At 47.1% G+C, this 19,599-nt stretch overlaps 1 long non-coding RNA gene across 2 annotated transcripts in view; it reads right to left on the reverse strand.

Annotated features, from left to right (window-relative positions):
* Positions 1-19,599, reverse strand: part of LOC150041827 (uncharacterized) — a 224,232-nt gene that overhangs the window by 18,482 nt on the left and 186,151 nt on the right. For both annotated transcript variants that reach the window (XR_016533704.1, XR_016533705.1), the window contains exon 4: positions 1,572-1,729. This is a non-coding gene — a long non-coding RNA (uncharacterized LOC150041827). The remainder of the gene's footprint in view (positions 1-1,571; positions 1,730-19,599) is intronic.

Below are 19,599 nucleotides of genomic sequence, written 5' to 3' on the forward strand. Positions count from 1 at the left end.
AAGGAGAAGCAGAGGAGGACAAAATGAGAGAGGAAAGGAGGAAGGGAAGGAGGGAGGGAGGAGGGAAGGAAGGATGAGTCGTGGGGAGGCTACTCCAAGTACATTTTGTGAATAGATGTAAACATCAAGCCCCAATTCACAGCAACTTAATACACACAGACAATCTATGCCCGCTAAAATGCCAAGTGACGTCGAGCATTAAGACCTGAGACAGAACAGGATGGACGGGCGCCTTGTTTTGCCCATGTTTCAGTTTAAAAGCTTAAGGTATCATGCAAATCAAAACAACTCTAAGATTCCACCTCACTCCAGCTAGAATGGCCAGGATCAGGAAAACGAATGACAACAGATGCTGGAGGGGATGTGGCCAGGAGGGATCACTACTACACTGTTGGTGGAAGTGCAAACTCATTCAACCACTATGGAAAGCAGTGTGGCAGTGCCTCAAAAGGCTAAACATAGAACTCCCTTATGACCCAGCAATTCCACTACTTGGCATTTACCCAACCACCCAGAAACAAGGACATACTAAACCCACTAGCACAACCATGTTCATTGCAGCACTATTTACCATAGCAAAGATATGGAACCAACCCAGATGTCCCTCAGTTGATGAGTAGATCAACAAGTTGTGGTATTTGTACACAATGGAATTCTATGCTGCTGTCAGAAAGAATGACATCGCCCCATTTGTTAGGAAATGGAAAGACTTAGAAAAAATCATATTAAGCGAAGTAAGCCAGACTCAAAGGAACTTAGGCTCAATGGTTTCCCTCATTCGTCATAATCAGTAGAAACCTTGGGCTCTACTAGCAGAGATTTACAGTAGAGCAAACTCTTGATACATAAGGCCATATAATGTGAAGCTAATTGAAAGGACCTCCAGGATAGTGAAACAAAAGCCATATAATGAATGATTGTTGTCCTTAATGTACTATGTTGTCTCTCATCTCCTTTGCTGTCCCTTGGTTATCTCATATTGGTATAGTATCTCACTTTGTTATCTGATATATTGAATTTATTTGTATTTGGATATTCGAAATTTGATAGGGAAGGGGGGAAAACCAAGACGGGTGGGGGGTATGGGGGGGAGGGAAACGGGTACCAAGACATGTGAAAGGGTATCAATGTATGTGAATTAATGCACCTTCTATCTGGTGAATATCATGTAACCCTTTTACTAATTACAAAAAAAAAAGCTTAAGGTATCATATACCCATTAGCCAGATTAATCTAGAACTTAGAGGCAGGTCCAGCAGCATTGGCTATGAGCCTTTGCTAGAGACAAGAACCAGGTCAGGAGCAGGGAAATTCTTCACCCTCAGGAGCAGAGGAAATCGGAGACAAACCCCTGGAAAGTCAACGCTTACAAGCTATCCACACACTCAAGAACTCAATATCCCCACACGGGCAGGATACATGCGCCCCCCCCCCCCCCGCCCCTCACACGCTGTGACTGGTTCAGGTGAGCAAGCCTTGCTGAGTCTCTGGTTTCTAAGACACTGATGACTAGATGGGAACCTTTGCTCCTGGTGGCCAGGCTTGTAGGAGGCGGCGCTTACGGAGCTTACCTTCTGGTGGGAGCCATGCCAGGCTCAGGACAGCAGGAGGAGCGAGGCGGCCAGCCCAGGAAGGCAGAAGTTGAGGATTCGAATGTGGCTACCAGGAAAGGCAGCAGATGGCCAGATGCAACCGTGACAGCCAAAGGAAGCTGGAGCACTCTTCAGATCTGGAGAGGAAAGGAGCAAATGCTCATTAGCTATTTTATAGCCCAGAAAAGACTCCCTGGATAGCTGGGCACAAATCTGCTACATGTCTACAGAACTCACTGGTGTGTGTGTGTGTGTGCATGTGTGGGGGGGGGGGGCGAGACTGGGTATTGAACTCAGGGCCTGTCCCCCTCTCACTTGGCTCTTTTTGCTTTGGGTCACCAAGGATGGTACTTTTATCAATTGAGCCACAGCTTCATTTCTGAGTTTTTGTTTGGTAACTGGTAAGATTCTAACAGCATTTACTATCTGGGTTGACTCAAACTAGGATGTCAGATCTCTCCTCCCGAGAGGTTAAGGTTACAGGCGTGAGCTACTAGTGTGCCCCCCAAGAGCTCAGTTCTGAACTCACCAGCCCCTTTCAGTGCTATTGTCCCACTGGCGAAAGGAGTCTTCCCCAGGGATTTTGGAAAAATCCAGTTGTATTTAAACAAGGGCATTTAAGAAAAAAATCCACCGATCTTACATTGTTCTATTACATCTATAGAGGAGTAAGTTACTACCTCAGGCACAACCAAGGAAACAGTCTACCTTGCCCATTTGCTGCTTTATTATTAGCGTTATGCAGCCCAGTGTTCGAGCTCTTGTATGAAAGCAAGACAGAAAACAGATCAATATTTATAATTTACCACAAATATAGTGACTGTTTTCAAAAGAACAGCAGAAAAGGGTAAAGTGCACAGAAAGAGAGACTGCCAGAGAGTACACACGCTGCATTTCAAAATTCCACAGGGAACACAATGAGCCGTTGCTGTGTGTGGAAAAGAATAATTCCCCCCACACCAGGCACAGAGTTAGAAGATTGCCACTCCACAGAGAGGAGCATACAAATGCTTGAATCCCAGCTCTGCCCAAACACAGCTTTCTCTACAGGACAGGCTGGCAGGTGGGTCCCGGCTCTGTCTCCTCCCTCTTCCAGGCTCAGTTTCCTCATCTGTAAACGGAGGCCGTAGTTGCCTGCAGTGGCTCTGAATGGCCGAGCCACACGACCCTGATCAAGATGTGTTGTACTCACCAACTGACATGTGGAATTAAAACATAAACAGCTACTTAAAGATGGCAATAATAAAATATGAGAATAAAATCACATACACGGGTCCTTATAAGTCCTTTTTAGAATGACTTATTTAGATACCATCTTACTATCTAGTTAATTCAATGATATACCTTTTGCTGCATTTTAGGTGTGGTATATTTAATTAGCCAGGAGACCCAAGTCTGTGATTGCGTAAAAGGAGTAACAGTACCTAATGAACGGTTTGGAACCACAAACAATTTTTTAAATTGCAGATTCACAGTTTTTGCAGTGGAGAAAAATATTGTTTTTAAAAAATCATATTTATTATAAGAACTATGTTTAGATTTATTGTCCCTTCAGAAAGGAAAAACATAGATAAGTAACTACAAATAATCACCCCAAACAAGTCCACACAGATTAGGATAAATATCGGTGTAATCACCTGTTCGGGGGGAAATGCAACACAGTTTTGTAAACTGCTTTAACAGATTCGACAAGGAGTGCTGGAGAATTCTAAATGTGCCTCTGGAAGCACAAATGTCCACCTCTCCCTTCCCCTGGCGTGGGTGTCGTCAGCAGACACGGCCCTGCGCCGTGTGATTTGCCCCTGGTTCACCATTTGGAGAAAGCTCAGGGAATCTGGGTCTTCGCTTGCCAGAACTTCCTCTGGTGAAATGCACACGTTCCCCTACTTCCAACGCTCCCCACGGCTGCCACCGAGGAACTGAGCTCATTTTTAAATCCCGAGGGGTTCTACCCGTGCCTTGGTTCCTATGCCAGCCCCTTCACCTCCGTCTTGACGCCGGGAAACCTGGGTCTCTCAGGGACCCCACACGGGGAGATGGCCCGTGGGACGGGCAAAGGGCTCAGGGACTGGCCCTTCCTTCTCCTGAGGTGGTTTGATGGAAACCAAGGTGAGAGCCCTGGCTTCCTTCCCACAGGTCACGTCTCTTCCTAGCCCAGGGAGGAGACCACAGGAGAGGAGGAGCAACCCCTGTGGGCTGGGCTCTCATTCTCTGCTCCCCACACTGGATGGACGCAGCCACACCCACCAATGGCCACCTTCCCTACACATCAGCCAGGGGGTGGATAGCCCATTCTGGAAAGTTCTTTGCTTCATGACCCTCTCCAGACAGGCACTGGAGCTATGGTGAGAACCCTGGCTTGTCTACCACGATGCTCTACGCTGGCGCTGCCTCTCCACAGGCCGCCTGCAGACATGGTGGAGCCTTCCCCAGGCCCCCCATGCCTTGAGGGGCGCAGGGTCTCCGCAGGCTTCAGACCCTGGGTCTGCTTCCTGGAGGGAAGAGCTGGGAGAAAGCCGCTGTCTGTTCTCGTGGTGATTTTGCTTCATGATGATTACCACTCTGTGGACTCGGTCCCAGGCCTGAGTGACAAGTGTCCGAGGAGTCTCAACCTGCTCCAGCCAGGGAGCTAATGGCGCGTCTCTACGCTTCTCCTCGGGCCCTCGGACTAAACATCTTCTCAGTGTACTTCAGTATTCTTAAGAGATGTTTTTACTTCCGGGTCATCCTTTCTGAACTCCAGCCACATCTAGACAGTGGATTGTTCTCTCCACGGCCAGCATCTTCCATCCCACAACAATCTGTCACTGTCTCATACAGTCCCCGGGCATATTTCAAAAGAAACAGAAGGCGATCTGCTCCTACTTCTGCTGGGGGGTGTGTGTTGGTACTGGGGCTTGAAATCAGGGCCCAGCACTCTCATTTTTTTTGGCTCAGTGCTGGCACTCTACCTCTTGAGCCACAGATCTACTTCTGGCTTTTCGCTGGTTAATCATCGCTAAGATTGTAACCGACTTTCCTTCACGGGCTGGCTTCCAATCAAAATTCTCATATCTTAGCCTCCTGAGTAGCTAGGATTATAGATAAGAGTCTTACTTGAGTCATGTCTACATCTGAATTGAATTAGGTGACTTGAGGATGTTGATTTAATTGCGGGTTATGGAGCATTCAAAGGCTGCACCCGGGCTCATCCGTCTCCACTCCCCGCGAGGAAACACAGCCATTTGTGCAGGATGGCTGGGATGTTCTATTTCTGGCTTTTACGAATCCATTCCTCCTTGGCTTAAATACCTCATCTATGATTTCCCCAGAGTCTCTACTTCCACCGACGTGGTGACGTCTCCTAGTTGGGTATACAAAATTCATCATGCCTTATTTTTCCTACTAGACATAATTTCCTAAAGGCCTCACACTGCCCATTCTGCTCACTGCTGGTACCCACGTTGGTTACGCTGCCTGGCAGGTACCAAGCCAGCCATAAAGCAAAGAACTGAGAAGAGAAGCAAAGGAAAGACTGAATAAATGAATGCGTGAATGAATGAGTGATTAAAGGTACCATGTCTCCATGTGATATCCAAGACAAATCACATCTCTTGGCACTGTAGCACAAATATCAAGACCATGCTGTTTCATGAGAAGGCGAGTTCTCAAAAAGAAAAAAGAAAGATCAGCGAGCTGTTTATAGAAGGTGATATTTGAAGAACGAGACTGATCCTCTGCTGTCTGGAAAATGCAAAATGCTAATCACCACTGGATGAAGCCGTTTGGGGATAAAACTATATTGTGTTACTTTCTTTTTATACATTTCCATAATGCACAAATAGCTCCTATGGAAACAGATCGTGTTTATAGAAAACTTCCCAAGAAACAAAACTAGTAATCTTGCAAAGATAGACAAATGCACGTCTGTTTGTTCTGAAGCCCACGGGAAAGACCTGCAGCTCCTGGAACTGGGCGGATTGTGGGGGGGCGTGTGGGGGGGGGAGGATAGGCTCCTCAGGCGGGGTGCAGGATGTAGCCCTACTTGTGTCTAGAAGGAACGGGGTCTCTGCATGCATGCCTAGCACATTCTTCTTAATTAAAGAGTCTGGTTTACTCATCTCCACAGGAGATTTCGGCTGCTTTCTAATCAAAAACACAAAGAAACCAAAATGAAAATGACAACTGTTTCCCGTGGTTTGCTGGTCCTTTCTATTGTTTGAAGAAGGCATAAGCCATCCCAGAGGTAGATTCCCCCCAACCATGGCTGCTGGTTTAACTTGTTTTCCTCCTTCACACCAGCAGGCAGAAGACCCACTGCGCAGGCACACTCTGCCGCTCTCCTACTCGCTGACAGGATGGTGGCAAACACTTCATGCTAGACCAATGCCACAAAGACCACAGACACGCGCCCGGCGCCCATGGTAAGAGCGAGAATGGGGCTAGCAAAGAAGAAAGGAAAACAGACAACCTTTACTTGCTCTTTACTGGGGGGTATAGACCTAAAGACTTAGTACTCCTCTGTTACAGAAAATAAAACAGGAATTAAACAGAAAGAGCCAACATGAGCCAAGACCTAAGATGCACTGTTATATGTAAATAGCAAGAAGCATGAAATCTAGATGAGTATGTATAAACCACACACACACACACACACACACACAGGGAAACAACGTAGGATGGAGGTCTATGTGCAGAAGCTCAGAAAATTCTACAAGGACACCCCACTCTAAAAAGCTGTGGTCTGGGGGTAGAGCAGCAGGCATGCACGAGGACAGGGGGGGATCAAACTGAAGTTTGGCATTATATCACATGTTGAATTATTTTCTATAAAAAGAATGTATGGAGGGGGACCGGGAGTTTGGTCTAGTGGTAGAGAGCTTGCCCACCATGCATGAGGACCTGGGTTCACTTTCTCAGAACCACCTACAGAGGAAAAGCCAGAAGTGGTGCTGTGGCTCAAGTGGTAGAACACGATCCTTGAGAAAGCCCAAGAACAGTTCTTAGGTCCTGAGTTCAAGCCCCAGGACTGGCAAGGAAAAAAATGAATGTGGGTATTATTTTTTAGCAATCATTTTTTAAAGATTTTTTAGCACTGATTTTTTACGTCATATTTCAAATGTCATGTTTAACAACCAAGTAGTCAAGGAGGGAATCTCTATATGCAATCACTGACACATAGATGCTAGAACATAATTACAATTAAGCTGAGGGTTTGTATGCCATAGATACATGTCAATCTATATAACATTATGCCTATAGAGTATATATCCCATCATAGATTTTTATGTCTATATAGTTATGTTTATATCTCCAAGACCATGTCCATAACCTTGGGTACCTGAATATTGAGTCCTCGCTCTTGTACTGCTTGGATCTAATAATCGCATACCAAGGAGACCATGCGCCTTTTGTTCCTTCAGTCTTGACTTATCTCACTCAACATGATTCACTCTAGTTTTCTCCACTTCCCAGCATCAATAAAGGGGTCAATTCATGACCAGAATATGACAGTTATAAACATTTACTCCCCCAATGTGGGAGCACCTAAGCATGGTAAGCAAACATTCTTAGAGTTACAGGACAAGATAGACTCAAACACTGTCATAGTGGGAGACTGCAATACACCACTCTCACCGAAAGACGGATCAGCTCACCAAAAGATAAACAAAGCTACCTCTAAGCAAACATTTTTTAAGCTACATGGTACTTGTAAAGTGTATAAATACTGCTTGATTTGCCTTCAAGGTGCTAATTCATTGTCAACATTGACAAATGTGTTAAAGAGAAATTGTCTCTGCCTTTCTACATCCTTTTTAAGCCAGGTGGAGAAATAGGAAGAGAAACAGACAGTGTGTGCTTGAAGTAACACCTCACCAGCAACTCCAAGAACCGAAGATTCCGGATCAAAATACATTTCACCTTTGCATCTCTCTTAATGGTCCACAGAGAGCAAAAGGAGTATTTAAATTCTCCATTTACTCCCCCCCCCAAGGACCCAGTGTGACATTTCCACGGGAAAGAAACTTACACTGTATTACTTCTTAGAAGGACATCAGCTCCCGACTGTACAATTTGATAATTGAGAAATCCAATTGGCTTTCTCTGAGGCAGGGAAAATGGATTTGAGAGGAGATGGAATTTGAGCAGTGGTTCTCGGGCTGCCTGGTCAATCGCTCTAAAAGGCCAGACTGATTGCGGTCCAGCAGTGAGCTCCAGGGAGGGGGAAGAGGAGGGGAGAGTGTGGCCTTCAGAAGCCGGGCCCTGGTCACTTCATTACCTCTTGCTTCCCTGCCACAAAGGCTGGAGAAAACAGATTCAGCCTCTTTCCTGCTGGCTATCTGCATCCAAACAAGGCCCATTTCTCTTTCTCCAGGGCGGTGTTGTCGGGGCCTTGAGTGTTCCCCTCTGATGGCTCAGGATAAGTTATTGTGGGAGGGAGGCTAGTGAAATCTCAACAGAGATCAAGACCCTCAAATGTGCTAATGGCTTCTTTGTTTTCCCCTCCTTAAATAAACTGAGATTTATGGTTACTTTTTTTTTTTTTAAGCAACAGCAGTGTGGCTCATTTCTCTTTCAATTTGCTTTCTTGAGTGACTCAGAAAGATCCACAACTATTTGCACAGAGCCCAGAAAGGTCTTAGAACCTCAGCTGGAGAGCACAGTTCAGTACTGTCTCTCACACATCACGCCCCACCTGCCCTCAGCCAAGCAGACACGGCTCATGTTCTGACTCTGCCACTCACCTGTGAAAACCAAGGCCAGGTGAGAAAAGTGCACTGAGGTCTGGGCCTTCCTGGGTCACACAGGGGGCCTGGGGCAGCCCCAGGGATCCCCACAGCACGGCAGGTTCCCCAGCCAGTCCTTCCCCATAGTGGGCTCAAGTAATGAGTGGTACGTTTCTGCCCCCAGCTCATCCCTGGTTCTGTAAGCAAGTCCTGAATGCCGTGGCCAGCTCCTCCCATCTTCCCATCTTCCCCTGGTTTCTAAGCTGCTTCTGATTGGTTCCCTGATGAGCACCAGGTGGGGCCTTGTTGGAAACAAGGGTGGAGACCACACGCATTCACTGAAGGGACTTGCATTTGGTGCTGGTGTCTGCTGGAGGGCCCGCTGGGAGCCTGGACGCTCGGGGGAGGGGAGGCACGCTCAGCTAACTCATATCCTCACGTCAGACATGGGGTCGATCGCTGGCAGATGGTTTACGTCAAGTGGAGTAGCTGGCCAGTCTGGATTCTGACCCAATACCACGGAATCACCTCCCTGTCTGCACCCCTGGAAGGAACTTCCCAAGTGGGTTTGTTAGATAAACCCCAGATTGGGGAAAACAAAACAAAACAAAACAGTTATTCATCCTGGACAGGAAACAAAATCTGAAACAGACAGGACAAACCGACTCTCCCCAAGGATATTTTGATGAGTACTAAACAATGTGCATGTTGGCAATAGGTCTTTGCTGTAAGCACCTTTACTGCAAGGGGGGGAAGCTGGTGTGGCTTTCTAGGCAACAGCTGGCAGACCATTTCCTTGCCAACCCAGGCAGCCCCTCTCTTGACGGATTGCCCCTAAGGCAGCCGGCTATGTTGAAGGCTCGGTAAATAACCTGGAGGAGCACTCGGCTGACCCCTGGTTCTCCAGACCATCCCTGGAAAACTAGGGTTGTAAGATGGGGCTGCAGTACTCTCTCACCGCCAGGGGCTCACGTCCCCGGGACTCAGCAGAAAGCCTGGGGTTGGTGGAACTGCAGCTGTACTGGGAGGGCTGCGAGCACACTGCATCCACGAGGCCCTCGCCTGGCTGTCCAGCCAGCCTGGCGTGCTCAGCCTCTCGCGCTCCTTCCTGGTGTTAGGAGAGGCACTTGAGATGACAAGGATGGTGCAGGCAGACACAGAACAGTCAAAGATGAGACTGTGGGTCATCACGAGATGTTTACGAGAAGTTCAAGAGCGCTGCCGAGCCCTAAGAGCCAAGGTCCCACTTCCCGGGACCAGAGAGCTGTAACACCGGCACTGCGAGGAACTAAGGATCTCAGTACCCGGGGCATGCCAGTCCTAACTCCAGCCACGGCTGCTGTCAGCAATCGCTGTGCTGAGTCCTGGACTGCTGTCAAGGCTGGGGGCAGGTGTCGCTCTCTCAACATGGAGCCTCTGGTTTTCAGAACCCAGCTCTGGGGCTGTTAGCACTTTCCAGGGACTCCCAGATCGGTTAAAGCCAGTGCCCACGAAGTAAAAGTTGCAACACAAGCCCAGAAAATAAACAGCTCAAACAAAAGAAGCACCACTCATCCAGTAAAACTGTAAGGTTTCCAATCCAACCTAACTTCCCAGACATAATTGCCTGGCTTCTGAAGATTCTAGAAAAAGAGCCAACGAGGAAGAAGCCTGAAACGCTGCTATTTCAAGAGTCTTCATGCAGCTACAAGAACTGCTTCCAGGGAAATAACCCCAAACATGGTTTCAAGAAAGAAAATCTTTGGCAGAGAAATGAAATTTAAAAAGTAGAAATTACCGAGTACATAATTTAAAAAAATTCCCAGCACAGACTTAGCCAAATGGATATAACACAGGAGGTACACTTGAGGAAGAGAGAAAAAGTGACAGGAAAATAGACCAGGCTTCATGGGCCTGTGAGATGCTGTCAGAGCCCTGGGAGATGTTGAACATAATAGCAAGCCTCACTGAAGTAAAGAGATAAACTTGATCAAACAGGATATAACCAAGAGCATCTAATAGTTTTAAGTGTGAAGATATCTAGTACCCCTGTTTCATTTTTCTTAAAAGCAGAGAAAAAAATCTGGAAAGCAGTAAAATTCACAGTTATACAAATTTATAATTTTCCTGTTGTTATTTTTTTTTTGCCAGTCCTGGGCTTGAACTCAGGGCCTGAGCACTGTCCTTGGACTTTCTCAAGGCTAGAGCTCTACCACTTGAGCCTCAGCACCACTTCTGGCTTTTTGCTATGTATGTGGGGTACCGAGGAATCGAACCCAGGTCTTCATGCATGCTAGGCGAGCACTCTACCACTAGGCCAAACTCCCGGCCCCCAGTGTTATTTTTTTTTAAGGTTTGAATAATACATCATTTGACATTGCGGTCATGGCCACTTAATGTAAGTTCACCATAAATTGGGCCAGAAAGAAATCTCAATGAGTTTCAAAAACTGAAGTCAGATTCAATACCTATTCTGCTCATAATTCTGCAATTGGGCTAGAAATAAATGCAAAAACAAAGACTACAGAGTCCTTCAATATTTAGAAATCAATAAATATACATCTAAAATACTCCTGGTATCAAAAAGGAAGCCTCACAAGTGAAATTAGAAATTATTTTTAAACTGAATAAGAAAATATTACATATAAAAACTTACGGTCCAAGAAGTAAAGGCCATAGAGAAAATAAACCTTCGAGTTTTATGTATTTGTTGAAAATCCATCTAGAAGCCAGGACAAGTCTGGGCACAGTGGCACATGCCTGTAATCCTAGCTACATGGGAGGCACAGATTGGAGGATCACAGTTTGAGGTCAACCCTGGCAAAAGCGAGAGACCCAGACAGAAAAACCAAAGCAAAAGAGGGGGGTCATGGCTCAAATGGTAGATCACTTGTCTAGCTAGTGTGAAATTAGCACTGAACAAAATGAAGTCCTCCAGTTTTCTAAATGCCCCCCCAAACAAGGAAGTACAAAAATGATAGAAAACGATAAAATATTATATGACAAAATAGAATCAAACTCAAATTTAACCAAATTAGTAAAATTGATAAATTCCCTGGAAGAGCAGGTAAGAAAGAGTGAGCAATAAGTAATGAAGACACATCAGTACACATTTCACAGGCATTAAAAAGATACGTCATTATACTACTATGAATAATTTTATGCTAGCAAACTGAAAATTAGATGTGCTGATCAAACTTCTAGAAAATGCATCTTAAAATTACTGTGAGGAGTGAAAACTTGGAATCACTTGTGTTCATTTGAAAAAAAAATGAATTCATTAAACCTCTCTGCAGAGAAACCTTTTTAAGAATCCCACCAAGTTTTTAAGAAGAAATAGCATTAATTTTATACAAATCTTCCAACCACAAAAAGTTGTACTCAGGATAACTAGACAATTAAAACAGAAAATATCATTAAGAAAGATTTGCTGGTACATCTGAAAGCAAATAAAGTAAGATTCTTAAGAACATCACAACGTGCTATAATCCTAGCTACTCAGGAGGCTGTGATCTAAGGACTGCAGTTTCAAGCCAGCTTGGGCAGAAAAGTCTGTGAGGCCCTTTTCTCTAATTATCCACCAAAAAGCTGGAAGTGAAGGTGTGATTCAAAGGACAGAGCGCTGTTAGCAGAAAAGCCACGTGAGAAGACAAAGTCTTGATTCTAGCCCCAGTAGGCACAACATCTCAGGCATTTATGAACATAGACACCATTTTTTGAAAGTCAAGTCTCATCAATTTACGCTCAGCAATCTGTACAAAGGATATTGCTTAAGTCATTTGGGTTAGTTCCAAGAATGCAATTTTGTGTTCACATTAGAGAAAAGATCAATGTGGTTCACCCCATTAACAAAATAGAAGAGAAAACCTCGTGATTGTCTCAGTCAATACAGTGAAAGTAGCTAGAGAATACAGCACCCACACATGACTATTTAGAAAAAAAAAAGACTTCAGCAAACTGAGAATAAAAGGCAACTATTAGTCTGAAATGTGATGTTTGCAAATCATTTATGGTGGTGTCAAGGGAACAGTGAAATATTGAAAGATTCTCCTGAATGATCGCAGCTGAATGAATGCTCATTATCATCCCTTTCTAAACACCATCCAGAGGAGGTGTCAGTAAACACGCTGAAATAAATTGGAAGAAAAATCAACAAAAAGACAGGATTGGAAAGGCAGAAATGAAACTGTCACTAGTTATAAACGTAATTACACAGGCAAAGGTCTCAAAGCAAGGTGGGAGAAGAGCAGAATGAATGGGTGTTGGAAACAGGCCTGGAGGAGCACCGCAATCCCAGCACCTGGGGACTGAAGCCAGAGGGTTGCAAGTTCCGTGAGCATCACACCCAGCAAGCGCCGTGTACGCATTAGGCCTGCTGAATGGTTCCTGGACAGCTTGAACAGCTTACGGGGTGCAACCGATAGAGCATTTGGTCATCAGAGCTGGGTAAAATTGGCCAAAGACAAGTCTATTTTCTAGAAGAATGGAGAGCAGCCGCCACATTTGAGGGGTAGGCTGGTACCCCTCCAGGCTTCTCTTGTCCTAAGGGAATCCAATTTTTGGCTCACTACCAAAACCAAATATGTGAAGGTATTTTTTTTTTATTAAAATTGTCTTCAGAGGAACTGTTTGCTAAAACTGGTCTTTACTAGTGTCTTTGGAGACACATTGTGGTCATCAACTGCTTTTTGAATGACAACTCATTTGTGAAGTGAGCAATAATAATAATAATAATAAAAGAGGCCATGGGGGCACAGCATTGAACACCAATTTGGGGTGGTGGGTTATTTCCCTTTCCAGAGTCAGGCACGCCCCAGATTCTTCCAAGGCCAGCTAAAAAAGTAGATCAAAGTTGTTTTTAAATACATGGATGTACTATACCGGGCTGGACTCGGGACTCAACACCCAATCAATCAGAACATCAAAACACAATGCAAACTCGGATGTCTCACTCCTGTGACTTCTCCGATGACTGGGCCGGGGGCCGGGGGCTGAAGGATGAGAGCCTAGAAGGAGCCAAGGGGGCCGATATTTGGACTATGAAGCAAGACTGTGTTACCGATCAGCTGTGCGGAAGCCCGGCTGCACATAGACAGCGGTTCCGCCGTCAGAGGAGACAAATCTGTGCTTGTCTACACGTTCAGGCCCCAGCTACCATGGCAGAGTCTGGCCTTTGCTTAGTTCTCTGCGGGATGGGCCATCTACCTGACTGGTGTCATTCGATACTGGGGATGCGATGCTGCCTTCTGGAAATACGTTCCTCAGGCAGAGCACCGCCATCGGGGTCCCCCCCCCCGCCCCTGCCACAGTCCCCAGAACGGACAGAGTTTGATCGAGGGAAGCGTTCACTGTGTCTCTGGGAGCTGTGTCAGGGCTCGGGGGCGGGGCTGGCCCTACCCACCCCAGCCATGAAGATGGGGTTAACACTGGTGTGGATTTGGCCCATGCAGGGCCCCCCATGTACAGAGGGAGGCGTGTATTTTCCACCAGGGCTTGGGATGAAGCGGAAACCTAAGCTCGTCCCCTGAAGGACGGCAGCGAGGCAGGAATGGTGGAGAGCTAGCATGCAGAGCCGTGCCCTCCCCATGCTTCCTACTGCCACCACCCGCGCAACTCCCTCCACTGAGATGGAGTCCAGCAGGCTTTTCTGCCCTGGCCGGCCTGCAGGAGAGGTCCATTCCATCTCTGCCTCTGCTAGCTGGGACAAGAGGTCCAGGACACGGTTCCTTGGTAGAGAAGGGAGGGGGGAGGGGTCTCAGACTCAGGTTCCGAAGCAGCTAGGACCCCCTGACACAAGGCTTATAACCCCAATTAATTCCAAAGCCTACTGGCACATTCCTTACCAGATGCAGGTTTAGGGAATGACAAAGGATGTGTAATTCGTTTAAGGTGACTGAACCAGTAAACATTTGAGCCAGACTCAATGTGCACAGTGAAACGCACACATCCGGGCTGCCACAGTGGCCTAAGAACGATTTGTTGAAGGCATGGATTTATAAGTCAATGTGAACACAACTGGTATGGCCAAAGATGTGGGGTGTTTGGGGTTTTTTTTCTCTCTCTGCCTGTAACTCATACTAACACGGGACCCTCGCTACACGCACACACTCCGCTGCTTTGCTGATAAGGGACGTAAGAGTGAAGACAGCTTGGTAACAGATAATGCAGCTAACAAGGAGCGGAATTTGGACTTCAATAGTTCATTGTCCCGACGCCCACATAGAATCAGGAATAACGACAGTAGAAAAACGAGCAGAATAGAGCCCACTTGTGGATTTTGTTCACGTGGGCCGCAGCCCTCAGACAAAACCCTTTCAAATGAAAGAGCAGAGGGGGGATGGGATTTGCATGCCAGCCTCCCTTCCCTGACTGCGTTCAACCCAAGGTGAGGTGCAGAAAAAGCTTTCCAAGACTAGCCGACAACGACCTCATGGTTCATTCACATTCACACACAGACAGACCCTTGGAAGTGAGTGAATCTTCCGTCTCAGGACAACAGCCACCCTCCCCAGCTCTGGCCTGTGCATTCCTTGTCCAGAGCTCCAAACCCCCCTCCCCAGGGGGCTCTAGCACTGAAAAGCAACATGGCTGTGACCTTGGGTCTCTGCTTCTTAAACCAAGCATTGGCCTGCCACAAGTCTGGGCGTAAGGCTCCAGTAAGACAGACAGATAAACCTCGCCGAGAAGGCTTAGGCATGAAGCCTACAGCCCCACAAATTCAGTGTGTGACAGGAACTGTAACACTTCCACCGCTGCTTCTCCGGAACGCCGGCATGTCTAACGTTCCCAAGGAGATGAACAGAATGGAAGGACGAGCGAGGCTGGGAACACTGTCTACCCTGCAGGGAAACCCAGCATGGAAGGCCCTGGTTCCAGGCCTGGCAAGGCCTCTTGGAACTAACACTTGTTACAAACATGGAGAGGGAGAAAGAAGGAAAGGAATCAGAGGGGAGAAAAATAACCCTGGGGCTGGAGATGCAAAGTTAGAAGCACCAAACTTGCTTGGCACCCACACTAAGAGTGCCCAGTAATAACTGGACACCACCAGTCCTGAGCCACCCCCCCAACACACTCACTGCTAAGTACACACAGACTGCACTGGAGGGAGACAAATGTGGCTGGGTTTGAGCCTGGAGGGAGGTGTGGAGTCCCAGAGTTTCCCAGAGAGAAGAGGTCAGACGGGAGGCAGGACCGTGGTCCTGGGGTGTCAGGGTGGGGTGAGCAGATCCCAGTGACAGGGCAGGGACAGCACAGTCTAGAGCCAGACAGCTGAGGGGCCTGGCCTTCCTGGCAGGCCAGACCTCCGTGTCTCCATTTTCCCATGGCTCTCTATGCCCGTGGACAGGGCACAAGGGGCCTGTCCACTCCCCCGCCCCCCTATGTGTCAGCTGTCGTTTCAATTCGACATAAACCTGGCTGAAGTTGGTTTCTCCGACATTGGCAGTTACAGAGGCTTGCCAGATCCCTTGACCGCTAAGGCAGACAGGTGGGAGTCTCCTTGAGGCATTTCTGCAGTTTTGTTGAATTTCTAAAGGACCAAAGGCTCCTAAATAGTTATTAATGTTGGAAGCAGCTTGGCATTTTTTGTCAGCCCTAGCTCGTTAGAAGTTGTCAAGTGATGATGCCTGCTTTTTCGGTCTATTTCTTCATAAAATGCCTAGGCTCGCCTTCCGATCTCCACTGATGATAACACGCCTTCTCAAACTTCCTCCCAGTTTTCATTTAGTCTTTTCACATCACCACACTTTACTGGCGTGGGTCTTAGTTTGAGACTTTCTCCCTCCTCCTCTCCCTCCCTCTCAAGGCAAGCTGCATACTGTCTCAAGGAGAAGAAATCTCTCTCTCCAAAGGATAGGTCTGCCTGCTTCTCCCTTTCAGACCCTCGGTTTGGAAACCACAGCTTCTGCCTCCTTCCCTCTCCACGGTCGGCCTCTCTCTCCAGCCTGGGCCCATCGCAGCCCACCCCATCTGCTGCAGCTTCACACTGTTTCCTGAGAGCCTACTCATGCCTCCTGTCCTGGTCTTGAGTCCCAAAGGCCACCGGTGATGTTCTAATGGCAAACACAGTGACCTTTTCCCAGTCTCATCCCATCTGACCTTTCTGCGTGTCATTCTATAGACCAGCAACTCCACCCCTTTTGTTTCTATTATGCTGTAGTGTCCATGGCCTTTCTTGTCCTTTCTCTCTCTCCCCCTCTCTTTTTCTCTTCACTCCCCGTTATGGTTTAGATGTGAGGTGCAACCCCCCGAAAAGGCGTATGTGTTCATGGCTTGGCCCCAGCTAGTGAGTCAAATCCTCTGAGGATTCTAGATCAAACTTATCACCCAGTGACGAGATCACAGCTCACTGGGTTGGGAGGAGGGCAGGCTTGGCTGGACTAAGAAGGGCACCAGGGATCTTGTCTCTGAAGGGCAAGTCTCCCACCCTCCCTTTCTCTGTCCCTGTCTCATTCTTTTCCATCTGCCAGTAAAGCAGAGGCTCTCCTCCCCCGTGCACCAGGATGCTCTGCCTTATCATAGGCCTAAAACCAGTGCAGCCCATCAGCCATGGCTGGAGGCTCTGAAGCCATGTGCTGAAATTGGCCTTTCCTCCCTTAAGTCTCCCTGGAGCCCAGCTTTGCCTGCGTCTGGTGCTGGCGGAGGGTTGGTGTTTCTTCCTTGCACAGGATCGTAAACGCGTTTCTGTGCCTTTGAAAATCAAGTCCTTTGTACCTGAACCCCAGCATGCCACGTGGCACCACCGACTTCCTGTTCCCCTGCCTCCCACATCCCGCAGGAACGTGGTGGTTCCCTCTGTGGAGCGTCTGTTACTGGGCAGCGTTTGGCATTTCTTCCAAACGCTGGCCTAGGATCAGCCCGACAGTTCTCAGCCTCAGTTTCCTACTCTTTGCTCTTTAGAGGATAACAACACACACGGCGGGCGTCAGTGTTGAAGGAGTTAATGGTCTGCCACCAAAGCACCTTGAAGGCACGGAGGGGTGGGTACAGAGCATTGTTCGCGGTAGCTGTGTTCTGTGACGTTACCACAGGGCCTGAGTGCTGAGCAAGCTCTGAAATCTCATCGCCTTCTGCATCTGAACAGTTTATCTGAACGAGCTTTGTTCTCAGCAGCATTCTCCACATTAAGACACGTGTGACGACGCTCCCTGGAACGGCAGCATCTGCAGAATCCTCACCCAAACCGGAGCAACTCAACTCCGGAATCGACTAGGAGGAGAACGAGAGGCTGTGAGGCGCCGATGTGATCCCCTGACCCAGACTAGCCGACTATTGAGTATTTTTAAGTTCCACTTCTCCTTAGTTTAAAAAATAAGTGTGGTATTCGCTACCACATGGGAGCTATTATGTAGATAAGGTATAGCAATACAAGACAATGTCTGATACAATAGGAGTTAACTGCTATTATTTTCTTCCTGCTTTCTACTGGCCATCACTCTCTTCCATTTTTCCTTATCTGTTTTTTTTTTGTTGTTGTTTGCTTTTGATACTTGGTACTTGCTAACACTCCTCCAGACTGTAAGCAAACCTCCTGTAGCTTTCCCTAGAGCCCAGGCCCCGAGCTCAATCCCTAGCTGTCCCTCCATCCCCCCAGAAAGCACAGGAATGGGAACAGGTACTTGGCTCTGGTGTAAGTTTATGCCCACACGGCCCTTGCTTCGTGTGTCTGTATCAGCAGCCTCGGGCTGGGAGTGCAGGCACTGTCAGTATAATTGGTTCTGCATCACAGAACTTCCAAAAAGCTCTAATTGATGATAACGTTTCAGGAGCCGGCAACTCTTGAAGTCAGAAAGGAAAAAAAAAATATTTTTTTGCATCATCTTTATGTTTAATGGAATATTCCATCCTCCTCCTCAAGACTTTTATTTTCTAATTTTTCTCAAACTACATTTCTAGTTTGTACATGTTGTTAGTCTCTTGGTGACAGTTCCAGGCATTTTCCCAAATGCTAATGATATGAAGGACGAACGATACTGAGGTAAATTGCTCTGGAGCCGAGCTTTTGAAAAGATAAAAGGGAGAAGAAAGAGGACTTCTCTAGTTTCTGTTCAATTTCAATGACACATTTCTTATTAGCTGTCTTTCTTTTTACTCTGTGGATATTTACAGTTTTGCAAACCGAGTAGATGGACGCTGAGAACGACCAATTGAGCCCTTTTCGGCTACAGCAAAGAGCATTTTTGCTTATGAGGAGTAGATTATGTGTTTTTGCTCAGAGTAACTGAAAATGTCCTTGAATTGTTTAACTTGTTTCCCTAAGTGGTTTTTTTCCCTTGCAAAGAACATGGAAAAGAATTAATGACTGGGGCGGGCCCCATTCTTAGTTCATACCTTGCATTTTCTTAGCGGTGCCTCACATTTTCTTCCTTGGATCCATCTACTGGTAGCCAAAACATGTTCCTTCTTTTCTTTCTTTGTTGTTCCTGGGATTTGTATTTGCTTGGTGTTCTACCACTTGAGCCATGCTTCCAGCCACGCTAGTTATTGTGGAGACATCTAGTAAGCTTTCTTGCCTGGGATGGCCTCAAATTGCAATCCTCTGTATCTCAGCCTTGTTTCTGTTCATATATTTTTATTGTAATTAATACAAGGGTTACATTCTATTCACCAGGTAGAAGGTGCCTTACTTCACACACATTGATACCCTTTCTCATGACATGGTCCCCATTTCCCTCCCCCCACCCCACTCGTATCTCTGCCTTCTGAGCAGCAAGGACTACAAAAGTATGAACTGTGTCATCTAAAGCAAACGTCTGAAAGCATCGCTGTCCTCCTAACTTCCTGCAATGTCTCTCCTTTGCCAACTACAGAGTGTGTGAGCTTTTTTCCTCTCTGGGTTTAGCGTCTATTGTTTTCTAAGCTTGTTGATTCTTCACAGCTTTGGATATTTACCGTGAGTTGCCAATGTTAGGTTCAGGAACAGCCTCTCTGACTGGCTTCCCAGCCCTCACCCAGCTTGTCCTGCATCACCTGAACTCCGGCTCACAGCTCGGAATTCCATTGGGGTGTCACTTGTTCCAGGCAGACTTTCAGGACTCCCTGCTGGCTGAGAGCAAGTCTCCAGGCCCTCACAGTTCCCTGGGGACCATCCCTACTGTAAATACCACAGTGCCGCTGTATGCTGTGCCAGCAGAAGGGCTATAGGGATACAAAGTAAGACGTGCGCTGGGTGCCAGGGGCTCACACACAGTGCCCTGGCCAGCTATGCAGGAGGCTGGTTTCTTCATTAGTTCTAATGGCTTCTCTTGCCACAATTTACAAAGCTGCTGAGTAGCCGCTGAGAAGCCACCCGCGGGGACCTGTCTGCAATAGATGACCCATCT

This window comes from Megascapheus bottae, chromosome 38 (genome assembly GCF_031878675.1).
Source record: "Megascapheus bottae isolate mThoBot1 chromosome 38, mThoBot2.hap1, whole genome shotgun sequence".
Lineage (NCBI taxonomy): Eukaryota > Metazoa > Chordata > Mammalia > Rodentia > Geomyidae > Megascapheus > Megascapheus bottae.